General features: G+C 41.9%; 1 protein-coding gene across 1 annotated transcript in view; it reads left to right on the top strand.

The window, feature by feature from the left end:
• SGK1 (serum/glucocorticoid regulated kinase 1) overlaps positions 1–26,627 on the top strand; it is a 113,467-nt gene that overhangs the window by 15,977 nt on the left and 70,863 nt on the right. The window lies entirely within an intron of this gene.

Here is a 26,627-nt window from a genome sequence, read left to right as displayed (position 1 = left end):
CTGTCTATTACCATAGGAAACGTCAGAAACTTGGGATGGAGTTTTGTTTTCATGCTAGCATTCTCAGATTCTTCAGTCAAGGAGTAGAAGGGCATCTTCTTGTGTCAAGTCTACCTTCTAAATAGCTTCTGTTTCCCATTTCCATTCATTCACTGACAGTCTGCACTGCCATTTCCCTAGTTCAGGTCACCTTTAGTCTTCTCTGGAGAACGGCCACCACCTCCTAGCTGGCCTTCTGCTGCCAATCTTATTCCACAAAGCCCTCCAAACTGCCGTCTAGAAGAGCTTTCTGAAACATAAGTGGGAGCATGATATCCCCGTGCTTAACACATTTCAGTGGTTCATCATAGCTCTCAAAATAAGGTCTTAATTCCACTTACACAAGGTACCTTGAGAAGTCAAATTCGTAGAGACAGACAGAAGAGTGCTGGTTTCCAGGAGCTGGGGCTGAGGGAAAGGGGAATGAGGAGTTACTGTTTAATTGGTAGGAGTTTCTGTTTGTAAAGATGCAAAGATTCTGGAGATGGATGCTGGTGATGGTTGTACCCAAACATGAATGTACAAATGTTGCACATTTAATCATGATGAAAATGGTATGATATCATGCATGGTTTCTCACACTAAAAAAAAAGTAAAACACACTTTATTAGATGGGAAATGGCTAAAGAAAAATATAGATAAGAAGGGGGTGGGGGGGGGTTGTGAGATAGGAGACCAGGATAGGATTCACTGCTATCGGAATTCTTAGCTTGTTTTTGTTCAGGACCTGAGTTCCATGAAGATTCAGAAAGACCTAAACCTTCCTTCTGATTGCCGGTGGGTTCAAAAGTAGAGCTTTTGAAATGCGTACTGCTAAATTCCCAAGAACTGGATGCCTTTATTCCTCCAGTGCAGTCAATAAGAAATCCTCAAGAGGAATACTGGCATCTCAAATTGTTATTCAGACCTACCATTTATCTTTCCTTGTCCACATTTCAGTTTGACATAAACGCTTCTCCGCTGTGCGTCATCAAAGAATTATGAGACCATTTGAGGAAGTAAAGATGACTAGTTTTTGAAAATCAGATAATTACATCTGAGTTATGTCTCCGACGTCTCGATAAATCACCTTAATATCGATGCTTCCTTGGGTATGGTTTTATACTATTTACTTTTCATAACTCACAAAAAATAATCCGTGTGGATTCCAAGCCCAATTGTAACCTTTTAGAAAGCGATCTGACTTCCGATCTTTTGATATTAAGATGCAAGTTTTTACTAAAGTAAACATCATCAAATCTTGAGGTTTACAGGTTTGATATCAAAGTTCGATATATCCATTACAAAAACAAATGGTTTTAACGTGAAGCTTCTATCTTATCAAGGCTGTTTTGACTTTGTAATGTCAACCTTACAGCCTAGCTGGTTTTTCTTTTCTTTAATGGTAGCTTGGCCAGTAAATAAACATACATCTTCGAAAACGTTTGTGTACCTTTAATCTAAAGTTTCCACCATTTAGGGACAGTATGAGCAGCAAAACTTCGTGAAATTTTGAATCTAAGACTCCTTTACAGTGTTATCTTTGTTAGTTGTAACTATTTACGATCTTAAACATTTACAAATCTTCCCCAATGAAATGGAAAGACTTTCACAGCTTATCAGAAACTGGCAAGTTATGAGCCATCTTATATTGTCTATATATAGTATAAATTGCCAGCACTAATTCTTCAAAAATTAAAAATATTACCTCCTTATTCTCACCTTCTTCTGAGACATTCAGACAGAAACACGAAGCTTAGCTGAAAACACTGCCTAGAGAAACACAAGTTATCTAATTTGGGAGACAACATATGACTCAGAGAATGAGCTTTGCGGCCATGGTGCTATCATTTAATTTCCCTGTCTAGGTCTTCTTGTATTCTTTCAGATGGGAAACATTTGACATTTTGATCATCGTGAAGATGTATTGGTAATACTTCTAAGATTCTTAGAAAATGGAAATATGTAAGTGACTGCTAAATCAGAACCCTTGACCGAATACGTGGCCAGTTTCACGTATAAGGTCAGCTATACCTAGTGCTAAAAACTTTTGAAAGCCACTTCTTTCATAATTTCAATGCATTTTATATTCTTGTCATCTCCCCCTCCCCCCCACCGCCTCCCACTTTTCTGTAGCTCATCTGGACTCCCTCAAAAGGTTCCTAACAGGGCTTTCCACTACCTGTCTCTCCTCACTCCAAGCCATCCCACATATGGCTGAGCTGCAGGTCAGCATTCAATATGCAAGTGACAGGTGTGGGACTGGCTTGCTCACAGAATTCATTACAAACCCATAAGCTAGCGCCTAAGGTTCTCAGCAGCAGAACCCCAGTCGGACCTTTCCTGCCTTCCCGTCTTCTTCCCTGCATGTTCTCTGCAATCATCTGTTTGTTCGTTCAGATGTATTTACTGAGGACTGTCTGCTGAGCACCGTACTGTGTGCTAGAAACAACGATGAGGCAAACCAGAGAAGTCCCAGGCAAAGTTCTGCTTATGCAAAGAGCTGAATGGGAAGAGGTGGGGAGTTTATGAAACAGCATCTAGACCGTGAGGCTGGAGCAGAGAGACTGAATTCGGGGGTAAGTTTGAGAGTAAAGTGAAAGGAAACAAACAAACACCTCAGTAGGAACTCATGTTTCTCCTTAAGGAATCGTGCTCTTACCCTAAGCATGACGAGAAACTCTGTTTAACAGAGTGGCAATTCCCCACCATTTCTCTCCCCCAAGTTGTTGCTTCTACAGATTCCTCAGCGTGAACTACACTCTTTATCTCAATGACTTATAACTATTATTCAGAAAACCAGTTTCTTTTTTTTTTTTTTTTTGTAACGTTTATTTATTTTTGAGACAGAGAGAGACAGAGCATGAACAGGGGAGGGGCAAAGAGAGAGGGAGACACAGAATCTGAAACAGGCTCCAGGCTCTGAGCCCTCAGCCCAGAGCCCGACGCGGGGCTCGAACTCACGGACCGCGAGATCATGACCTGAGCCGAAGCCGGCCGCTTAACCGACTGAGCCACCCAGGCGCCCCCAGAAAACCAGTTTCAAATGCCGTCTTCTCCATGGAAAATTTCCTTCTCTCCCTAAACCAAATAGGGCTTTCACTGCAGTCATTTATGCTTTTGTGCCTTCCAAATACCCGACTACAGGGTCCAACACAGTAGCCACTAGCTACACATGGCAGTTGAGCCCCTGAAATGTGACTATTCTGAATGGAAACGTGCTGGAAGTGTGAGGTGCATGCAGGACTTTAAAGATTTAGTCCAAAAAAAAAAAAAAAAAAAAAGAAATACCTAGTTGATAATTTTATGTTGATTGCATTTTGAAGGAATAGTATTTTGGATGTGTTGGGTTCGATAAATTGTATTTGTAAGTAATTCCGTCTGAGGTTAGCGGAGCATTTAAAATTACATGTGTGGTTCACATTTTATTTCTATTGACCCGCACTCTTTTCAACTACACCCTTCCTGCATAGTGAATGTTTGTTCAGTTACACATCTGCTGATCGTCCCAACGGAAGAGAACACTAGCTCAACCTCACTATATTGTTTAAATTCTTTGCCGTTCTCTAAAGGGTTTTTTTTAAAAAAGCGGTTTGCTGGGGCGCCTGGGTGGCGCAGTCGGTTAAGCATCCGACTTCAGCCAGGTCACGATCTCGCGGTCCGTGAGTTCGAGCCCCGCATCACGCTCTGGGCTGATGGCTCAGAGCCTGGAGCCTGTTTCCTATTCTGTGTCTCCCTCTCTCTCTGCCCCTCCCCCGTTCATGCTCTGTCTCTCTGTCCCAAAAAATAAATAAACGTTGAAAAAAAAATTAAAAAAAAAAAACATTAATAACTTATGTTTAAAAAAAAAAAAAAAGCGGTTTGCAATTTTAGTATACTACCTACTTTCCATCTGAAATGTGCAGCCAAGATTCCCCAGTGAAAATAACGGGTAGTGGATGGGGACAGGTTCTTGCCGGGACCCTAAGAAGGCTGACGCACTGAACATGTGGTATGACCATGGCAAACGGAGTGGCCCATGACTGCTGATTCAGAAGGTTTCTCTGTTTCCAAAACAAGAACTTTTATTGCGGTGTGTGGAAGGAGCATTGGGACAAGAGGGTCCTTGTGGTTTCTGATTGTATCTGTGGAAAAAATCGGAGGTTAAGGTTTAAATTAAACTGGCATTAAAAAGAGCCTTTGTAGTGACTATGTGCGTTTTAACATCTGTTGCTATAACTAACGGACACTGACTACTCTGAGTGATGGTTTCTGAGTGATGGAATAAAGTGTGGTTTCCTGCTTATGAACATTTTCTAGTGTTAACTCGATCTTCCTTGATGATGAGACATAGACCACGGAAGATGATTAAAAGTAGAGAAAACATAACACAGAGAAAACAGTATTAGGATACCAAGCTGTTCTGGTAGTTAGGACTCCCAATACCACATCTGTAACTTTATGGATTATTTTGTTTGGGCTGGCTTCTGGTTGAGAGCAAGTCTTCATAGAGGGCCCCCCATGGCAACCCTGCATATCCATTCACCTTTTTGTTAACGGGCCTTTGAGGACGAACAAACACATTTGTCATCGCAAAATGGTATGGGAACACCTCTTTGCCAATTAGAAAACTTGATTTCATGGAAACGATGTTTTACACCTAGAAATGATGCTTAGTTTCAAACTTCTCTGAAGCTTTGCTTTCTGTTTCTCTCCCATAGGGGTTTTTGGCTTCAACCAAACTCATCTCTACACTGTCCCTTGAAATGCTTGCCAATTCTTCACGTTCATCTCAGCCTTCACCTTGCTCCTGACCAAGGGTTCTCTCTGAAGGGCTTACAATGAAACTCCCCTCAGAAGGTTGTCAGATTGCTACTGAAGATTAAGTAGGGAAAGAATTCTCATACTGGCCCCTCCCATAGGGCAACAGCAGCCCATAGCAGCCTGCCCGCATGCCAAGTGCCTACTTGTATTTCAGTGGGTGGTGGCCAATATGACAAAGTCATTTTAGTGTGTGTGTGTGTGTGTTTGTGTTTTCCTCAGAAGGAGCAGAGTGTGGCAGATGCCTAGAACAAATAACCCCCTCTCCCAAATACCTTGTATTGTGTTTGTATCTGTGAATGGTGTTTCTGTTTATTCCCAAGCTCAAAGAAATTTTGTTAGAAATAATTACTCAAGTGCGGTTATGGGATGCCGGGATAAAAACGTGTTTGTATATTTGTTGTTGAGCCCGGCACATTCCGTGGAGCGACAATGGGAGGTAGTAGGTAGAACTCTGAGAGGAGTCAGACCTGGATTCTGGATCTTACTTGCCGTGTGACTTTAGGCAAGTCAAGCAACTTTTCCAAGCCTCAGTATTTTCCATCTATAAGGGGCAATAATTGCACAGTGTCGGGGATACAATAGGCCTTCAACAACAGAAAGCTTCTTCTAGGGGACTGGGCCATTGCTATTGGAATCAGTGGTAGAAATTTGACGTTTTTACTAAAATGAGTCCTTATTTGAGGACTCATTTGTGAAATATTTGTGAATCTAGAATGGGGAACCATGAGACTCAGACTCTGTAACCTCGGATATTACATCATTCATAAATGATCCCATGTTACATAGTCAATGCTAATATGTGGCAGCCAAAATCCAATTAAAGCAAAGGAAAACAACTTCTCAGTACATCATTTGGATTTTAGGATATTTAGGAGCCAATAGGATGGCCTTGTGGCAAATCAGTGTAGCCTTGAATAATAATGCACATTCGCGTAAACCTGGTGTTTTCACAAATATTATCTTTATTAATCCTCACAATGACTATTCTGTCCTACTGGTAGACATCTGAGAGTGACGATGAATGTGATGATGATTAGGGAAAAGACGAGAGTAAGATCACCCTGGTGGAGGAGAGGTTGCACATGTAAGAAAGCACAAGCCGAGAAGGCCAGACTTCTTGGTTCTAATTCTCAATCTGAATGAAAGGACGGGAGTAAAATCTAAGATTAATTAGGTGCGTATTAACGGTCACGTATGTTGTTTGGTCCTTGCAGCCTCCCAGTCAATTACTAGAATATTCCCATTTGGTAAAGGAGGATGTCAAGGCCCGGGGAGTTAGTTACATGAGGAAGGTCACAACGAGTATTCCAGCTGGAATCCAAATTCCAGCCTGTCAGATGCCAAATCACCGTGTCGTATGACCAACGTGCGCCTGTTGGGACTTGGGCGAGCTGTTTAGCTTAATCAATGTTCATTTTCCCCAGCTGTCAGAAGGCTCTAAATGATCCCTTGGGCCCCGTTAACCTCTGACCTTCTAGTCTGGGTCAAATGTTGTCTCTTGCCGGCCAGTTTTCGGCCTGTATGATCGGAAGACGCTCCGCGAAACCTTTTGCCTTGGTTCACCTTGCGTACTATTTTCTCCGTTAGAGTGAATCCGGAATCAGGAAAAGTGGGTGGCACCCTCATTCTAAGAGCATTACAGGTGAAATGGGCAGTGTGCTTTGGAAGGCAAATGCTTTAGTAGCTCCTTTCTCTCAATCCGAATGCCCTGCCTCTGATATTTATTTTTCAGCAGATTTTGTCTCTATATCACTTTAAAAAAGATTACTGGGGCCTTTAGTAAAGTTAATTGTCTCCCTTTTTACTTTTCTATTTTGTGTGTGTGCTTCCACAAGCACCTAACAAATAATAGCCATCAAAAATGTTCAAGCATGGGGCATCTGAGTGGCTCAGTTGGTTCAAACATCAGGCCATATGCCTCTTGATTTTGACTCCGGTCATGATCTCATGGTTCCTGATTTTGAGCCCCGTGTCGGGATCTGCACTGCTTGGGATTCTCTCTCTCCCTTTCTGCCCCTACCCCACTCGCATGCTCATGCACAAGATGTAATTTGGCTATTACCATTAACTGGAGGAAAGAGAGGATATCTGGGCTTCAGAAACCCCTCTGTGATTTGAAGGAGGAGGGGAAGGACGCTGAGGGGGGAAAGCATGAACTGTGCAAGGCCTGGGGCAGTGATTTTCAAAGTGGGGTCCCTGGAACAGCAACATCAGCTTCACCCAGGAACTTGACAGAATAGCAAATCCTGGTTACCACCCTGAAACTACTGAATCAGAAACTCAGGAAATGGGGTCCAGAGATCTGAGTTTTAACATGGCCTCATGTGATTCTGATACAAGCTTGAGAACCACTGCCTTGTGGAAGGCCATCTATGAGGTGGGAGGGAGCCCAGGCGATGGTGCTGACCCCAGGCCAAGGGCTATAGGAGCCCCTCTGGGCCCCATTTATGCAATGCCTCTGCCATTGGTGTTCTGGCCTTGCTGGGAGAAAAGTGTGTGGAGCCTGGTCCCAACCCATCAGAGTACTGTCCACCTACAGACCATGTCCCCTTTAGACCATCCTCCCAGCTCCCACCTGGGGTCTCCTGTAGCAATGGCCCCAAGCCCTCTTCCAGTGACGGTCCTCCTAGGGGGGGTACCCCAGGGCACTACTGGGGGGCATGGTTGGGGTTGGAGCTTGAGCCCCTGGCAGTGTGTGTGTGGTGGGGGGAGTCCAATGACTTGGCTGGGGGCTCAGGAAGCCTGAGGTGCTATCATAGAAATCTACACATGTCTCCAAGACAAATCCCTACTCACAGTCTTGTCTAGGGGTGACCCAAGTGACCCCGGTTCCAATGACTAATCTGTGAGAAGAGATAAGACGCACTTTTTTACCCCCTCAGAAATCTTCTAGTCTTTGAGAGGAAATCAAGAAATTCTATGAAAATTGCCTTTGGTGTACTTTTGAAAGAACGGATCATATTTTTTCCATTTGCCTTTTTATATACTGTAACCCCAATCAATCACTTAAACAACCATTCTGAGATAGACCGTTTTTGCCAGGCTGTTATAGATAGAACGCTGAAATAAGGTCTGAAAGCCTAGGTTAACCGGATGATTAATATCAATCGAGCTTGAATTTGAGAGTAACTTTAAATTCCAAGTGATTAAATTTTCTTCTAATCAAGAACTAAATATATATATATATATATATATATATATATATATATATATATATTTTTTTTTTTTTTTTTCACAACATGCCAGCTCTGGAAATTCTTGAATATTTTAAAAAAATCTTTAAAACTTTTATGTATTTATTTTGAGAGAGAGAGAGAAAGAGAGAGAGTGTGTGTATAGAGGAGGGGCAGAGAGAGAGGGAGAGACAGAGTCCCAAGCAGGCTCCATGCTATCAGTGCAGAGCCTAATTCGGGGCTTGAGCTCATGAATCGTGAGCTGAAATCAAGAGCAAGGTGCTTTAACTCACTAAGCCACCCAGGCACCCCTCTTAAATATGTTTATTAAAAATTTCTCGGGGCGCCTGGGTGGCGCAGTCGGTTAAGCGTCCGACTTCAGCCAGGTCACGATCTCGCGGCCCGTGAGTTCGAGCCCCGCGTCAGGCTCTGGGCTGATGGCTCAGAGCCTGGAGCCTGCTTCCGATTCTGTGTCTCCCTCTCTCTCTGCCCCTCCCCCGTTCATGCTCTGTCTCTCTGTCTCAAAAATAAATAAATGTTAAAAAATTTAAAAAAAAAAAATAAATAAATAAAAAAAAAAAATAAAAATTTCTCCATTTCCAGGAAAATGAGAAAGAGCAAATAACAAAGAGCACCACGGCAATTTTAGGACCGGAAAAATCTATTCAGTTCTAAGATTTATTGGTTCTCTTCAGATTAATATGAAATAATACCTTTCCTCTTTTAGAAATACATTTTTAAAATATTTCAAAGCCTACATCCTTCTCAATTAATATAATTGTATATAATTTAATGAAATAAAAGAAAGCAGAAACAAAATTACGTTAACTGGTACCTGAACACATACAATATCCTTCAAGATAACTAGACAGAGGGACCTAAAACAGGCATAATTTCTATCTAAGAACTAATGATTAGAGTTAAAAGGTGCCTCGTTTTAAATGAAGAAATCCGTTATACTCATCGCCAGTTGTAAGGGATAATTATTATGTTGTGATGATATTTTATATTGGCTCCATATTTCAGCTAACGTTGCTGAAGTCTAGAAAAAATAATTATAGCAAGCAATTGCATGAAGTGTATACCAGGAAAGGTAAAATTCAAGGGAGGAGCCCTCCACAAGCCCGTGCCTGCATGACAGCATCCAGAGTTGGGTGCATAGGACACACTTTACGTATGCATTTCGAAGGCATAGCTGGCTGATTTTGAAGTCACCTCCTAGATTTGAAGTTATTTTCATAAGATTCGCTCAATAGCTTTGGGAGATGTCGACAGTAGCATTAGGCATCACAAAATGATAATGCCACTTGTGCATGTCAAAGTTTGCCTTCTTAAGAATTCAGTCCTTGAGTCTATGCCTAAAAAGCATAGAATGTGTTTTGCCCGCTAAAATCACACCGAAACATTTGCAAAACTTTGTACAAGGCTAAAGCCATGTGGCTGAGAGAGGATGCCTCGCGTGGAAGGGGAAACACCGGTTGAAAGTTTATAAACTCTCTAGTCTTATCCAAGTCCTGATCTGGCCGGATGACTTCAAAAAAGCATCAGCTTTGTCTTCTACGAAATGAGAACCATGTGAGTAGCTTTGCTCGGTGAATGAATATGTATCTGGGGGCTTCCGGCTTAGTCTAACGGTCCACAAAGTGGAAATATCATTTATATGAGCGGCAGAGAGGCTCTGGGAAGAAGAGTTATAAGAGCAAATAACATTTTAAAGAGCTCTAAGGAAGTGACTCATTTAATGTCTAGTACTAAAAAATGCATTATTTTGGCACTTCATTTTAGGGAGTGAAAGGTTGGTCAGATTTTTTCTTTGATGTGCCTGTTGAAGGGCAGCTGCCTTCACTAAAAGAAGGCCCCGTTTAACTTTTGGTATACGGGAAGCCCAGAGATGCCTTGCTATCACTTCATCCATTAATTCACCGCTCACACAATAGCTATTTAAATACTGGAAAACTGTTGTGATGGCCTTCCTGAGTTTTCACTTCCATCTTTCTTATTTGATCCCTACACCAGCCACATTTCTTCCAGAGGAACAGAACCAGCCGGGGATATAAAGAAAGTTATTGGTTGGGGCGCCTGGGTGGCTCAGTCGGTTAAGCATCCGACTTCGGCTCAGGTCATGATCTCATGGTCCGTGAGTTCGAGCCCCGCGTTGGGCTCTGTGCTGACAGCTTGGAGCCTGGAGCCTGTTTCGGATTCTGTGTCTCCCTCTCTCTCTGCCCCTCCCCTGTTCATGCTCTGTCTCTCTCTGTCTCTCTCTGTCTCAAAAATAAATAAACGTTAAAAAAAAAAAGTTATTGGAATACTTTGGCTCGTGTGACTGTAGGAAAGGCAAGTCCGAAACATACAGGGTAGCCCAAAAGGCTGATCCTGCAATCTTGCGGCAGAATTTCTGCTTTCGCGAGGAGACCTCAGGGTTGTTCTTAAAGCCTTTCAGCCAACTGCATGAGGTCAACCCAGATTGTCAAACATAAACTCTTTCAGTTATGGTAAACCGACTGTAGATCTTGAACACGTCTATGAAATTCCTTCACAGCAACACATAGATCAGTGTTTGTTTAATTTAATAAGCAGGTAAAATGGTGTAGCCAAATTGATACCTAGGACTGACAATCATAATCTCTCTCCCCATTCTATCTGCTGTGGTTTGGGTGTTTCCTCGTTTGCTGCTACCGCTGTTAAAATCAAAAGAACAAGTCTAGAACCAATATTCCATGTTCAGTTTAACAGGACAAAGAGCAGTGTATCGCCTTTCTTGCTCTGGCCTCAATGTTTATAATGGCACAGCCTCATTTAACTAGTCCAGAAAAAACTGAATTAGAGTACTCCTATAAGGCTTACAGTAAACTAAAATCCCTGGGACTTTTCCTACTTGAACTGCTTCCAAGCCAGTATCTCTTATTCCACGATTAGGAGGAAAATAATTAGTGAGTTGACCTGTCAGAGCTGAAGTGTAAAATAGCCCAAGCACATAGTTTAACTTTATTAGCATGTGTACAAGTTATATGTGGGATTAGGGTATGTCAGAACTGAACAGTATCATAAAGATCTTGACTTCTCTCTGCCCCTATTTGCCAAGTGCCTACAACTTTCTCTGAAGCAACCCTAGTGACTGAAAGTTTCTTGCCTCTTCTGATAGCCAATTTCACTTTTGAAAAGCAAACTGAAATACTGCAAAATTAATGACCTTGATAACAGGCGCTCCTCATTTTATTACACTTTGTCGAATTGCGCTTTGCAGGTACCGCGTTTTTGTTTGGTTTGGTTGTGTTAATAAATTGAAGGTTTGTGGTGTGGCAGCCCTGTCCTGAGCAAGTCTGTCGGTGCCACTGTTCCAACAGCATCTGTTCACGTCGTGTCTCTGTGTCACATTTTGGTAATTTTCTTAACACTTCAGACTTTTTCGTATTGCTATACTTGTCATGGTGATCTGGGATCTGTGATTACAACTAGCCGAAAGCTCAGATACTGGTTAGCATGTTTTAGCACTAAAAGCATACTTTTAAAAAGGTATGTTCAATTTGTTAGACATAATGCTACTTCACACTTAGGCTACACACTAGGGTAAACATAGCTTTTGTATGCATTTGACAACCAAAGAAATTCATTTGACTTGCTTTATCGCGACATTCCCTTTATTGCCAAGGTCTGGAACTGAACCCACAATATCTCTGAGGTGTACCTGTATATGTATATTACAATGTAATGTATATTACATTTACCTGTATATGTATATTACATATACCTGTATATTACATATATGTATATGTGTAAATGTATATTACATATATGTATAAATGTATATTACATTTCCATGTATATGTATTACATATATTACATATAGGTATATGTATATACAATGTAATGTATATTACATATACCCGTATATGTATATTACAATATAATGTATATATTACAATGTAATGTATATTACATTTTACATACTTAGAAGGAGTTCACATGCCTTCCTGTATGATCATTACCTCTCAATGGATGAGAAAAGACTCAGAGGTTAAGTTAGTTGTTCAAATCACTCATCTAATACGTGGTAGAAACAACTCTTGGAATCACGCCTTCTAACAGTCCTGAGACACAAAAGCTAAAATTGTAGGGAGATGAAAATGTTGGATCAGGGCCTTAAAAATGTAGTATGATCTAGATTCAAGGAAAGTGGAACCGAAAATGGGACGATGAACTCTCCAAAGATTGGGTCTGCTCATTCATTCGGACCTCACAAGGTGCCAGGCGCGTACTTAGCAACTAATCCAACAAATTATTTGCTGCACTTGATCCATGCAAGACACTGCTTGGGGTGACAAGTGACACAAAGGTGTCCAAAGCGAAACCTTTATCTATAAAGAATTTACAATCTAGTAAGGGACAAAAATTAAGAAGCTGAATCACCACTATATTTATCCATTCCTTTACCTGTCTATTCCTTCAACAAATACTTACGATTTCTGTGTCCCCTCAAGACACTCATGAATAAGATATAGGTAATGAAATGGTAATAGGAAGTATGCTTTACCGGATAGAGACTTCTTTCTAGAGGGAAATGCCACTTGTACGATTGAATGGGACTGAAAGAAACTTTTCACCTCAAAGAGGAAAATGGTGAAGAGTAAAGTTGATGGTTTGGTGTAAAATGGTCTAAAAACTCCTACCCCCAAACATTCTCATAGTGGCTTTTGTGTGTTTTCAGGGAAAAGTGACTTAGTGGGCAACAGCTATCATGAGACCAGTTATTTTTCAAGAAGGTGATAACTGAGAATACTAAAGCGTGATATAATCAGAGGCAAAACTAATACCAATGAACGGAAAGGCAAGAAGCACCTGAAGATGAAATTATAAGTGAATCATTGGCCACCATCCAAGTCAAATAAATGTCAAAAGTCAATAAGTGTTATGGAAAGCCTTGGTCCAAGGACATGTTAGGAATTTTACTGGAGCCTTTGAGGTCTCGTACCCTCCCTCAGAAAAATGAACACAGCAGTGGTGGCAAAGAAATGAGTTTTACGACTGAATTACTCAGGGGAATTCTCAGGGTATAAATGAAGACTTCCTATTCTATGTATGCGTTATGAGTTATTTTCTCCTAACCCTTCTAGCATGACATTATGGCAAAAAAAAAAAAAAAAAAAAAAAAAATTCTATATATTTCCCATGACCCCAGGAGGGGAATGTACTTCATGGTAATTATCCATGAAAATAAATACTAGCTGGAGTCATTAAAGAGTGCATGAATCATGGTGCTATATAACATGATAGGTTCACATGAGAAGTTTGAAGTAGAATGGGGGTTCAAGGAGGAAGACACTTTATGGAGTTGTAATGAGCACTTGTGAAGACGTTTTTAGAGCCAAGTTTTCAAGTTTGGGTAAGATCTGGCCTAGCAACACTGAGATGAGGTGAGGAACGAAAGGCACCTCTGTTGGCAAGAACACATGAACCGTCAGAGGCTCAAAAGACAAAAGATACCGGTTTTGTTAGGAAAGGACCAAATAATCTGTTTTGGCTGGCTTATGGAACAAAGGTAGGTGAGTCATGGGGAATAGGATTGTAAATTGTGCTAGGGCCAGAGCATGTAGACAGTCCCGGGCAAATGCTCCCTAAAGTGGCTTGGCCTGTATTCGGTAGACAATAAAGAACCATTGAGAGTACTAAGCAAGGAAGTAACATCATCAAAACCTAGTTTGGGGAAAATGGATGGAACAGCGAAAGGTAGGCTGGAAAGGGGCAAAGGAAAGAAGGCAAAACGGTAGGCTGTTGTGATAGTGTTTAACCACCACCTGGTCTGCGACCTTTGGGTTCTAAACAATGTTCGCTGTGGGGTGAGAAGAGAAAATGTACCAGTGAGCTAGTTGTTTGCTGACCATACTTTTTCTTTCGATCATCAGCATTTTTTAAATATTTGTTTCACTAGGGAGAGACAAACCTAGAGTCCAAATCCTCCATTTTCTTTTTTTTTTTTTTTTTTTAATTTTTTTTTTTTCCAACGTTTATTTATTTTTGGGACAGAGAGAGAGCATGAACGGGGGAGGGGCAGAGAGAGAGGGAGACACAGAATCGGAAACAGGCTCCAGGCTCTGAGCCATCGCCCAGAGCCCGACGCAGGGCTCGAACTCACGGACCGCGAGATCGTGACCTGGCTGAAGTCGGACGCTTAACCGACTGCGCCACCCAGGCGCCCCTAAATCCCCCATTTTCATTAATATTCTGTTTTTGTTTTGTACCTCCTAAGATCCATGCGAGAAATTGTATTTTATCTTTGGAAAAAATATTTTATCTTTGGAAAATTCTTCCCTATTGTTTTCTTATTAGTGTCCCTTATGCTCAGAACATTTACTCTATTTTTTTTTTTTTTAATGAAATGTAGTTGCTTCTTTTATTTTACCCTGCACGTGAACAAATGATTTTTTCTTACACCTGCTGGCATTTGGTAGAATGCTTAGGGACAGCTGGATTGTGGAAAGAAATGAGATCTTGGTCATCATCAATTTAAGATGTAAACAGAGACTACAGGATCCAAAACTGTAAGAACAGTCAGAGTTCAAGTAATTTGACAGTTTTTGTAGCCATGGGTAATTTATATCACACAGTCTCCTCTGTCATTGCCACAAAAAATAGCCCTAATACCATCTCCTCTTTCCCCAAACCAGGGCTGATGTTCAGTTGGTATGCATAATAAGCCGTACTGATTTTGAAATATTGAAATGTTTTTAAATATAACTTATTGTCAAGTTGGCCAACATACAGTGTGCTCTTGATTTGGGGGATAGATTCCTGTGATTCCTGGCTTACATACAACACCCAGGGCTCATTGCAACAAGTGCCCTTCTCAATGCCCATCACTCATTTCCCCCTCTCCCCTGCATCCCCTTATGGGTTAGTAAATAGCCACTGTCCAGAAACCTGTGAGTGTCCCCTCCCTCCAACCAACCCAGCTGTTCCAGCCTGTCTCAGGACTCTTAAAGAACTCCCCACCATCCAGCAAGCAAAGAGGTAAAGCTTGGGACAGGAGGGGCCTTACGGGAGCTGCCTGGGTCATACAACCAACATCTGTGCTCTGTGCCTTGCTATTCAGTTGGTGAAATATTTTGAATTATTATATCTACCTAAAAGCAATTTTTTTTTCCTTGCACCTAACTACACTATGGTCTACATTAAAACAAATGCACACTTCCTGGAATCCGAGTGCAATGTGTCTCTGCCTCTCACGAGGTAGACTATTATCCCAGGCTTTTGCACATGACAAGAGATGTGCTGCTGGTATTTCTTCAGGGAGCATCCCTAGAGCTCGCACTCCAAAAGGAAAGAGAAGAAAGACCCTACCGCCCAGGTTCGGTATGAAAAAAAAAAAAAAAAAAAAAAAGCTTGCAGAGAAAGATTCTGATTGGCTCTGTTGTGTCACATGCTAACCCTTGGACCAATCACCATGGCCAGAGGCATAGGATTTTTACCGCTGTCTTCTTGAATCACAACTCCATCCTGTCCAGGTGTCATAAACTGTCCTTGGCAATTCTCCAAAATCATCACATTTGAGAAGAGTTGTTCCCAAATGAGAAAGTGGAAGTGGAGATGGGGGTGGGGCTGCCTTCACCATAAAATGGGGCAAAGGATGCCAGGATGACAAAAACAACGAACGCACCCTACGCTAGACTTTCTAAGCAAAGCTGAATGTTTGCAGTTTTGCTTGTAATATTGTAGTATATGGCTTATGGAACATCTGTTGATTCCAAATTAGTATATAAACTCAATACCTGACTTGTCTGAGTGTTGATTTTGCAGTAAAAGCCAGGCACAGCATGATGATCACAAGTTTCTATAAACCACCTTTCCATGTAAAATTTGTATATGAAGTGCTCCCCCCAAAAGCCAAGCATTTGCTCTTTCCTATCGGGATTTAATGAGGACCATATTAATGCAATGCAGTAAATGCATATTTCTGGATTATTCATTCCATTTCCTTTTTTTTTTTTTTTTCTTTAACGAGTCAGCTCACGGTGTTCAGTATTGATATCCATTGACAGATTACACCATTTCTGGAGGGGGTGGGATCACCAGGGACAAGGTTGCTCAGATTTTTCTTTGATTCTGACCCTTTTGCTCTATTATTGGCATTTCTATTATTATTACCATTATTTACATGTCACAAAAACGCATCTGTCCTTCTCCGCTTACACAGACTCATTTTCACAGTAATTTTCCTCTGTCTCAGTGGTCCTGAGGTCGCAGTGAGTTTTCCAATTTTAGCAATTTCCATAGGATCGTCAAACATCTGCAATTCATTCTCCACATTTTTGGAGACATAATTTTGGGACATAGTAGGTACTTAGTAAATATCCACTTATTAGCTTATTCTCTTCTTGGTTTCAGGGAACAATGAAATCTTACCACTTTCTTTATAAAACACGAAGTGAGAAAAAATAGAATACCAAAATAGAAGTCATTACCAATACAGCACAAGCATCATTTAGGGGAAAATTGTTTTTGCATAAAAATAAAACCGAATGTGCCAGGCGCTTCTTGTATAAGAGGACTCAACAAAGGAATGGAAAGAACAGGGAGTAGTAATGAGCCCGCATTTGGGATGCTGTTAACCATCTCCCCTTTCGTTTGGTATTTCGAATTTAATTAAGTAATGTACACAGTTCAAAGAATGAGACTTTATTCAGTCTTTCTTGCTGCCATTTCAATGGACTCTCTGGCAACTGCCCTTAAGCCATAAAATTATTTTATTTTATTTCGTAATGTTTATTTTTGAGAGAGAGAGAGAGCGCGCGCGCGCGCGCGCGAGAGAGAGAGAGAGAGAGAGAGAGAGAGCGCGCGCGTGTGAGTGGGGGAGGGGCAGAGAGCGAGGGAGACAGAGAATCCCAAGCAGGCTCCACATGGTCAGCACGGAGCCCAGTGGGGGGCTGCAACTCATGAATGGTAAGATCATGACATGAGCCGAAATCAGGAGTCGGGTGCCTAACCGACTGAGCCTCCCAGGCGCCATTCATTTTTACACCTTAAATACCCTTTTGTTCAGCAAATTGTGAGGAAATCCAAATCACTTGTAAACTGACTGCTTAACCTCCGAATAACGTGAAAACAATATTATACTTGCCGTTTAGTAACCTCTCATATGCCATTCTTGACCTTGCCCTTAGCCATAAAAATACACTGAATACGTAATATAACTAGATTATTAAGGGCTCTAAGTGCTATATGAAATAATAAACCTTTATCACTAGATTAGGTTGAAGGCGAGGGAGGGAGAATGGAAGAAAGGAAAGAGATGGTCTTTGAAGGAAAACACCAAAAAGCTCCAACAGGGATGCAGAATGGCGCTTCCACTCTGTTATGTATGGGGATAACCACTCCCAGTGCACCCTCCTGGGTCTGCCCTGTGACCCTCTATACATCCTACCTGAACCCAGACCTTCAAAGGCTCACTCTTTTCATGCCCCATTCAGCCTTCACTTACCCTTCTCCAGGTCACACAGGGCTTGAAAATAAAATTAAAAAATTTTAACAGCCACTGGTAAACCTCCTTTGGCAAAAGCTCCCCGGGGTTGGAAACGCGTGGAGAGGTGCCTTCCTGAGACCCCTCTGTACACATTGCTCATTCCTCTAGGCCAGTCCGCCTCTCCCCTAGACCTACTCTAATTCACCCAGAGTACAGCAATCTGATCAGATTGCTCTAAAGTTTAAAATTCTTACGTTTTTCCCATATTGTAAACTGAAGATAACATTTCAGCATTCAAGCATTCACGTCCCTTTGATGTCTGTCCCCACCCTTTACCTCTTGGCTTTCTATCTCGCTGCACACAATTACCCACAAGATTGGCTCCAGTCAAGCCCTCTTCGTGAGCTTCCCTTTAAACAAGCTGCTCTCTCTATCCCATCACAGCCCTACCCTGCTTGACCCAGCGATGCACTCACGCTAGCTTTAACACTGCTTTTCGCCTGTTGATTTCCTGGTTGATACTTAAGAACAACTGCCTCTTCATATTTTATTCCCTGTTCCTTGAATAGTACCTGGCTTTATACCAATCAACAAATATTTCTTCATCACCTACTGTGTGCGGGGAGCTGTGCTAGGCTCTGCGGATAAACTAGCGAGCCTTCTTCCTGGAGAGCTTCAATGTAAAGTGAGGGCAGATGGGAATTGGGGAGGGGATAGACTTGGAAGAGGGGACACACAAAATAACCCTTGTGGATGTCCTATTGATGAAGGTAGAAAATAGTGTCTTAGTCCTTGTGAAACGCACATTCTAAGAGGAGCAATAGATAAGTAAAGCAGAATAAATGTGTGTGTGTTCCCATGCAAACAAATCAATGCCAAAATGGGTGGAGAAGCAGAGAAGCCAGACAATGGAAGAGTGTCCCAAGTATGTGACTCTTAGCAGGACTACCCAGATGGACGAGGTGGGTCAGAGGGAAGCGCCTGTACACAAAGACTTAGGAGAGCAGTCTTTAACACAACCGCAAATCAGATGATATGGCGAAAGGTCTGGATGCACAGGGGGCACAATGGGAGATGTAAATTCAGATCCTAGGACACTTGGTATCCAAGGCCAAGGAATTTAGATTTTACCATTTAGGCGTTCTTCAGTTTGTGTGGCACTTACTAGTGGGCCATGAAATCAACTCAATGGGTTGAAATCAACATTTGAAAGGAATGGATTGGAATGGAAAAATGTGAGTGCATTTCCTGTAAAAAAGGGTAAATTTGGGGGTGTTACCAATCCTTTCAGTGGCATATCTCTCTCTATTTATTATAAACGTATATAGCAGCATAGGGATTTCTTACAGTACATGGATCTTGACCAAACAGGTTTGGTCACTGCTGAAAGTCGCTGCTGCTGGTGATAGGGAATCGTTGAAGAATTTAAAGCAGGGACAAGATCAACTTTTGCATTTAGAAAGATGCTATGGTTTCAGTAAAAACAGATTTAAGGGGCAAAGCCATTTAGGAGATGGCTTTAGGAATCCAGAAAAAAGGATATGGACTGGAGAACGGAATGATAGATTTGATGACACATCTCTCCTTTCCATTCTCACTGCTACTATTCTTGCTGGGCCTTCATCATTTCTTTTGTAAGCAATCCCTGACTCATCTGGCTACCGATGTTCTTGACCATCTTATAGCCATCCTTCACACTGAATTGAAAGACACATCTGACAACCCTACAGCCCTGTTTACAACACTTCAGTGGCCCAGTTTTTCTGTCCAGCTTCAGTTCTTGCCTCTCCTCTGTGGGCTCATTTTCTACACGTTCCGTGCAGATTTCTTGCCTCCTTTCGCTTCTGCCTTCCTCTCTGCTGGAAATATATTTTCCATTTTAGTCCACCTGACTTCCTTGAACTCAACCTTCATGACTCATTTTAACCTTACTTCCTCCAGACAGCCTTCCCTGATTTCTCCCAACTTCCCCAAACGTCCCACGTCTTTTCCTCCCATGGCCTTTTGTATAAAGCTCTCTCGTTACATCGAGACATCGCTATAAAGCAAATATTAACCAAGTGTTCACCCAGTGCCAGGCGCTGGGCTTATGTGAATCGTTTCATTTAGTCTTCATAAAACCCTGACGAGGTAGGTATTATTGCTTTGGGAAGGTGGAGCAATAGTTCTCGTTTTCAGCCAAGCACGGTTGTTCTAGAACAAACGATTTCTACTCTTTGGTACATGATACACTCACTACACCATGATAAACCACAGGCTCTTGGGTAAGTCTCTGAAATGCCGGCACCCTCACTCAAAGATCATGCAAGCAGTTGCATTTACTTGTGTCCCCACCACCCAGCAGAATGCCTAGCAGATAGCTAAGCTTGTGGCGAAACCTTTAAATGCTGCACAGCATGAGAGCCAGGTAGGTAACTGAAACGTGTTGGCTGGATTCGGCAATGAGATTTATTGGCATCTTGGTGAAAACTTGTTCCAATGGGGTGAGACTCTTTGTCATGTCCCTGCAAATATTAGGTGATCCGTAAGTATCATTTAGTGAATAGATGGCAATGGGTCGAGGAGTAATGTGAGGTGACTTCACAAAGCATGGCTAAGAACGAAAGCAGTCAGGTGGGGTGAGAGGGCTGCTGGAACGAGGAAGTTCGTGGGTAAAAGGGGGGTGTTCTGTTTTTAGTTTGCTAGCTTTTAGGAGATGTTGCAAGAACAACGTGTTGAATGTGCTAACAGCCACCAGCCAAGCGAAGGAGAGGTAAAAAAAAAAAAAAAAAAATTAGAAAAGGGGATTTCTTAGAGGAACCAGGAGAGGAAGTTTCCAAAGCTCTGGTGAATGAGCTGTGGACAGGCGGCGGGCTCTTTCCTAGGGGTCAGCCTGGCACTGCCATTTTCCAAGCCTCAATTTTCATTCGCAAAGGAAATAACACCTCCTGTCCCTTAGATATATTACCTGAAATAACTTTTTTCTGCTCCCTCTTTCCTCTTCTTTCCTCCCTCCCCCTCCCCCGCCCCCTCCTCATCTTCCTCTTCCTCCTCCTGCTTCTTCTTCCTCTTCCTCTCCTTCTTCTTCTTTAATTTTTCAAATCCAAGGAAGACTAATTCAAGCCAAAAGGATCAGCCCCATATCTTAAAGGACCGAGAAAAAAACGTTATTTCTATTTCCAAAGGAAGCCTTATGTCACTAGATTCCTGAGCTTTTTCTATTTAAAACGTGATGGGGTGGGGTCTGGTGAGTGCCTCAACGGGGAGCAGGAGGCAGAAGGCAGCTGGAAGTACAGGGCAAGGGCTGTGTTTGGTGTTGGATTCTCAAGAGAACTTGCTAGAGAGGGCAGGGGCAGCCGTCTGGCAGCTGCATGGGTGCTGCCCCCTGGGTCCTCTCTTTCCTTCCTCTTCTCCTAGTCCCCTGGCCGCCCCATCCCCCCCAGACGAGGCCTGGGGAAACACCAGGTTAGACGCTGAGGATCTAGAACAGGATGTAAGTACTTTGGTCAACGCCGAGAGGAAAGGACAGGGAAACCCCAAGGGCAAATGGCTCAGGACGGTGGGGAATTCCAAAAGCCACTCAGTGGTCGGCTCAAGGTGCCTGGGCTGGGAGGTATTGCTGCGTATGGGAAAGCGTGACATACAGCATATTTATCACCTCGATAGAGGATGGTAGCAAAGTACGTTAAGATCTATACATGAATATAGTTGTCAAAAATAATCCAGCAATTCCTATTTTTGTTGCCTGCTATTTGTAAGACCATATGTTAGCCTCTGAGGAATTAAAAAAAAAAAAAAAAAAAAAAAGCCCAAGAAGCTGTTCTCACCCTTATGGTCCAGTTGGAAAGATGACATAGGCATAATAGCACCCCGTGAGCAAAGAAGTTCCAAGGTTTCATGGAAGTAAATAAAAAACGCAACAGATATTCAGAGGAAAGAAAGCGATGTGATGACCCATAGAGCTAGGGTGAATAAATCCGATTACTACCACTGCCGTCGGATTGTTGTGTCACTGTTCCATTTGTACACAGCCATGCTGTGAAGCGGGCCTCGGGCACCAATGGGAGAGGAATGTGCTTCCAGGAGCCTTCTGACTTACATTAATGTCATAACCAGTCTACCGACGGGCACCTTCTGGAAAAGAAGGCGGTGTGGGGGTCCCTTTTTTTTATAGCCAATTGAATTGTCCACGTAATTCCCACTAGAAAAACTTGACTGACTGTATCCGAGTTGAAAGTAATTATGGGGGTGCCTGGGTGGCTCAGTTGGTTTAGCATCCGACTTCCTCGCAGGCCATGATTTTACAGTCCCTGGGTGTGAGCTGGGCTGACGGCTCAGAGCCTGGAACCTGCTTCGGATTCTGTGTTTTCCTCTCTCTCTCTGCCCCTCCCCTGCTCGCGCGCTCCGTCTCTGTCTCTCTCAAGCATAAATAAAACATCAAAGAAAAAAACAAAAACAAAAAACCACGCCCCTCTGGAAATCGCGGGAGTTGTGTCCAACTTCAGGTTCACTTGGATTTTAAGGAAAAGATCGTTGTTCGTTCCCAGACAACGAAAGAAATGGTGAGACTAGCAGGTATTGCTTTAGGAGTTCGCCAAGAAGTACCTGGGCGCTCTATAATGTTTCTGCGCCGGTTGATATCATGATCAGCTAAACCATTTTAAATTAAGAGCAATATCTGTTTACTATTACATCATAGGGAAAAAAAAAAAAAAACACAAGTGGAAAATCCCTAGAAGCTGGCCAATCTCTTTAATCACATCTGGCGATTTTCTAGTCTGAGGGATTATCGCTTTGGGATATCATTTTTTTCACCTTTTTTCCAAATAAAGAAATTAACAAAAGCAGGGCAGACTGGATTTAACAAAGAAACTGGATTCGTACCTCTGGTAAACCCTGTGCTGTAAGAGTAGCTGTGGGGTGACGCGAAGGGCCTACCCTTTTCACCCTCAGGACTAGAGAAGCAATGGCTTCTAAGAAAAAAAGTCTGATGCAGTTTGGAGAACAGGTTCCTATCAAGCCCAAGTGAGGGAATTGGTGATCTGTTGAGGGTGAGGAGGCCCTCTCACCCCCCAGCTTCCCCCCCCCCCCTTGTCTATGTCTGTTTACAACTCCCTCCATAAACGGTCGCGTAGCTGTGAATAAACCCAGGGCCCAGGTGGCCTAGGAGCGGGGGCTGAGGCTTGTATCCGGGCATTCATCTTTCTCACACACACAGCTGCGGCAGCTTTCCCTGAGCCATTGTGACTGGTCTCTGAGGACCCAAAGCCACTCACAGGCAGCTAGTCCCTGCGGCAGAGCCCGAGGGGACACAATAGGCCAGTTGTAGCTCCAACTCCCTCAGGGGCAGAGGTAGTGTTCCTGCACTCAGCAGTTTTAGAGGGCACCTTGCCCGACTCAAGGGCCTGAGGGAGAGCCCCGTGCATTCATTCACAAGCCAGCCACTCTCTCAAGATCAAGTAAACACCATAAACCAAGTCCTTAATCAGGCCTGTAAAAACCACTGGGGAGGTTAGGAAGCCAAGGAAATGTGTAAAGGAGGAGCGAGGAAGGGACGTATTGAAGTCAGAATGAGGGTTCAGCCAAAGGAGATAATGCATTTCAGGACGTAGAGCATGTAATTAATGCCAGCCACAGTCCTACGAAATGTACCCCTGCAGCTATTTTTATAACACCTTTCTCCCCGATGCTTCTGGAAAAATGGAATATTTCTAACTTTCCCTGGCCACACTCTCTGTGGAAAGAGGGAATATCACATCCCCACATGTCCACGAGGCTCAGAATGGGTTAATTTGTCGAAGGTCGATTGGAATCCTGGGCCTTTCTGTTGAAATATCACCCCCACCCACTTCTTGCCCCTGTGGAATGTGTTAAGGGACAAAATACACACCCCCTCTCAGAAGACTCTAGTAAATCATGTCGTTCAGTAAGTTTCAGTGAAATGGAATAGATTCTAATCATCAAAGTCGCTTACCTTACAGAAATACGAACTTAACACCCGGACACCTACTCCACAAGTAGATCCGGGCAAGTCACGGGGTGGTTTTTTTCCCCGAAAGGCTTCAGTAGAATATGGCTGTTTGTTTCAAGTCTCCTGAAATTCATGTTTGCAGCTGGAATCTTTCCTCTGAAACGCAGACTTGACGGTCCGGGTGCCTATTTGGTGGCCCACTTGGAGGTCCTGGAGCCTTATCCCCTCTAGAGACTTTACTGAGAGGCCTTCCTTTCTCATACAATTCCAGTAGAACCCTCCCGCAAGGATCCTAATCGAGCCTCTCTGCTTTATTTACCCCCTCTCATATTATTTTTATTTTATTAAATAATGTATTCCCTTAACAAATAAATTGATTCCTTTGGCCATAACTCACACTCCATAAGGGAAGGTTTTCGAAGCTCTGTCTTGTTAACTGCCATGGTCTCTCAACGGCTAGACTCTGCGTGACACACAGTTGGTCTTCAATCACGAACGATGCATAAATGAATTAATGAATGAATGCAAGTTAAAATGTCAAGAGCATTAGACTGCTTCTTGAAAAAGTTAGAAGATACCAAATCATTTTATTTCTACCTCATGGAATTTGACTTCATACTAAATTCTACGTGATAGGAAAACTTCAGGGGTCACATGGTGACCCTTAAAGATGTGAGGTAGATTTGACTAGGGTTTTCTTGGACCACAATTGTTTATTTGCTTGCTTGGGTTTTTGTTTGTTTGTTTGTTTTGTTTTTATTTTTATTTTTTTTTGTTTTGTTTTTAAAATTTTAAATTTAAATGTCCTTAGCAAGCACGCCCTTATGGTCCTTGCCACTCCCTATTTTCGTACCCTGGTCATTTACACAGTTTACGCTTTTCTTATTCCTGCCAGCCTCTGAAGGCATCCAGCTTGCCAGCTTATATCCTTGTAGAAATTGGTTCAGTGATTTGCTGAAACCATTAGGTATAGTTTTGATGCATAATACTTTACAGTGTGACTTTGGGTAAATGACTAATACCTTTGGGTCTCTTCCAACCTTGAAATTCTATAAAGACATCTCTTAGTTGTGTGACAGCATATGCTCGAGGTCGCCTCGACTATTTGGGGGAATTCTTAGCTGGATATCAAACAAAATGACAATTCCCCATGTGTTTCTTAATCCCAAAGATTCCTAACATACAACAGATCATTTATGTTTATACATCAATGCATACTTTGACCTGAGATATAATGTCTCTAAATTCTTGTCCTCGGATAAAAACTAGTTTGTTTTTTCTATAACATAACGAAAGCTTAGATTCAGTCACATGGACATTCTTCCATTATAAATTGAATAATTGTAAGACAGTATTGCATAGATTTACTCTAAATAAAGTGGTCCATAATTATAAGATTTATGTTTCAATATATGAAGATTCTTAATCACTCAGGCCATACAAATTCATTTGAAGATAAATCTCTTTCAAATTCAGTTCCTAGTGGGGCGCCTGGGTGGCTCAGTCGGTTAAGCATCCAACTTCGGCTCAGGTCACGATCTCGCAGTTCATGAGTTCAAACCCCACATAGAGCTCTGTGCCGACAGCTCAGAGCCTGAAGCCTGCTTCAGATTCTGTGTCTCCCTCTGTCTCTGCCCCTCCCCCACTCACGTTCTCTCTCTCTCTCTCTCTGTCTCTCTCTCTCAAGAATAAATAAACATTAAAAAAATATTCAAAAAAATTCAATTCCTAGCAACCCCAAAGTTCAATCTACTTGGCAAAAGAGACATTGAAAGTAAGCCAGAATAAAAGATTGAATTTAAAATACAAGGTTGGCAACTAATCAAGAATGGTTACCAAACTTCAAGCTCAAAATCCTCTGAATAAGAACAATAAAAAAACATTTTCCATCTCTAATGAAATTTAGTGCTTTTTAGATTGATCAAAAAACACATTTGGCAGTACCATCAGGAAGAGAGATTCTATTGTAGTCTCAAACTTTTTGAGTTTCATTTAAACTTTCATTAATGAATCACATAAACACTTTGAATGTGCCTGCTAAATACCCTGGTGTGCGAGAAATACTGAAGGAAACCTCCCAAATAGTAACATTCGGATGGTAAACTCAAAAAGATATTTTAAATGGTTATTGAAAAGAGTGCATATAAATAAAGCAAATAAAGCAATTAAAAGGCACATATGTAGCCAAAGAAATATATTTTAAGTGCTTGAGATTCTTATAAACTTAAAAGAAATTATGCTTTAAAAACTTACATTGTAAAAAGGAAAACTAAAACACCCATAATCCTAGCAATGAATATAGCAGTTTTTATCTTGCCTAGTACTTTCTTGCTTTACCTGTGGATAGTACATGTATTTTTACATTTGGAATTCTACTGCTTGAGCAATTCTGTATAGGGATTTTTTTTTTCATATAATTACGTTCTAAACATTTTCCGTATTGCCAGACAGTCTTCATAATATTTATTTTTAGCGATAGCATAATATTCCATCAAACTGCTTAAATATTCCTTTGTTATTACAATTTTAGTTTCTTCTCAGTGTATCCTTAACATATTTAATTGTAGCATTACTATAATTCAGTATTGCCATTTCATATCTTTGTTCTTTTGGTATAGGGTTGATTTTATTAATTGTTTAAATCCTCAGGGGTTTCAAAGAGCATGGAAAAGACATATTAAATCAAGATAAATTTCAAGCAGTTAGTGACCACAAGTCGTATAACCCTGTAATGCTTGTTTAAATTCCATTTTTGTAAAGGAATAGATTGTGGATTTGAGGTACCTGGGTCCCGCCTTTGCTCCATATCAGCATTGTGTCTTGGGAAAATTTGCTTCAGCTCTCTGTGCCTTTGTTTTCTCATCTGTAAAATGGGATTAGTAATCGTACCTATCATGTAAAACTGTTCTGAGGATGAAATATCTGAGGACAAAATGTCAAACATTTACAACAATGCCTTTTATATTTAAAGTGCTATATAAATAGTATGTGTTTTAATATCAGAATCACTTTGGGGCACCTGGGTGGCTCAGTCGGTTAAGTTTCCGACTTCAGCTCGGGTCATGATCCCACGGTTGGTGAGTTCGATCTCCGCGTCGGGCTCTGTGCTGACAGCTCAGAGCCCGGAACCTGCTTCGGATTCTGTGTTTTCCTCTCTCTCTGCCCCTCCCCTGCTCATGCTCTTTCCCTCTCTCTCTCAAGAATAAATAAACATTAAAAAAATGTTTTT

Source organism: Leopardus geoffroyi, chromosome B2 (assembly GCF_018350155.1).
Source record: "Leopardus geoffroyi isolate Oge1 chromosome B2, O.geoffroyi_Oge1_pat1.0, whole genome shotgun sequence".
Classification (NCBI taxonomy): domain Eukaryota; kingdom Metazoa; phylum Chordata; class Mammalia; order Carnivora; family Felidae; genus Leopardus; species Leopardus geoffroyi.
Note: the sequence above shows the minus strand (reverse complement) of the source record. Positions and strands in the feature narration are given on the sequence as shown.